The sequence below is a fragment of the Octopus bimaculoides genome, chromosome 18 (genome assembly GCF_001194135.2).
Source record: "Octopus bimaculoides isolate UCB-OBI-ISO-001 chromosome 18, ASM119413v2, whole genome shotgun sequence".
NCBI classification, from domain to species: domain Eukaryota; kingdom Metazoa; phylum Mollusca; class Cephalopoda; order Octopoda; family Octopodidae; genus Octopus; species Octopus bimaculoides.
In genome coordinates, this window is record NC_068998.1 from 24,818,768 (window position 1) to 24,819,974 (window position 1,207).

Here is a 1,207-nt window from a genome sequence, read left to right on the forward strand (position 1 = left end):
AGAGAGAGAGAGAGAGAGAGAGCCAAAACGAAATTGTTTTGTTCCACATGGGCATAAATATAGAAAAAAATTTAAATGCATCAGGATTCTTTTACATGGTTTATTTTTAAAACCACGGCCAGTTTTATCGATTTTTCTGATTTTCAAAATTTGAGGTAGAAAGCCGTGCGGCTATATTGAGGCTGTTTTGCTTCTGACCGGAGTTCAGAAATTCTCTTGATTAACATGGCTCAAATTAGTATCTGGTTAGGATAGAATGATCACGTGCTCATGCTTAGAATTTTTTAAAGTTTCCCCCTTCGTCCAAGTGTTTATGTTATGTTGCAATATAATTTGTGCCGAAAATTAAGGCCCACACAGCTGAGTGAACGCGTCTTATGACACTCCCAAACAACCAAGGCATTTTCAATTTAATCTGTCAACAGTACTAGACAGCACCCACTGAGTGAGCATATCGCCATATGAGCAAAAAAGAGGGCTCCAAATTCCAGGTCATCTCAACCTTGGTTCAGTAAATGCCACAGATCAAGCGCAAATAAACATAGAAAATAACTTGTAACAAAAATACAAACCAAGACTGAATAAACTTTAGCAATGTACAATCACCAGCAACTACTCACACACAAACTCATTCTGCCACATGACGTTAAATTTATACAACCAACAAGCTTGATTTGGAGCACAACCATGATTGTTTCTCGTATGTCACGAACGCAGGGATTTAGTAGGGAACAAAATTGTATGCTTGCATACGTAGATACAAACGATATACATTCAAGCAACGGATTACATATAAACAGATCTTCTCTCTGTCATTTGACAGATTAAATGTAAAGAGGCCTGATTGTTTGGAACTGTTAGTAGATACGTTCACACAGTCATGGCAGCCTTAATTTTCGGTACAACAATTATTGTCCTGTGATAGCTGTTCACTTACCGACATTTCCAAGTATGTATACATGTATGTATTTTAAGATCCTAAAAGATCAAAACTTAACTATAGATTTTCGTGGCCCAAATCGGGTATGCAATCTATGTGCGTGTCGTTTCAAGACATTGTCTGGTTTAAAAAGCCACACCAGACGCCATGATGGATATAAAGTGTAGGTACAGGAGGTGGTCAAACTCTGCATAAGGAGTAGACAACCACTATGTATGTATGTATGTATGTGCGAAAAAAAGGAATATATATATATATATATATATA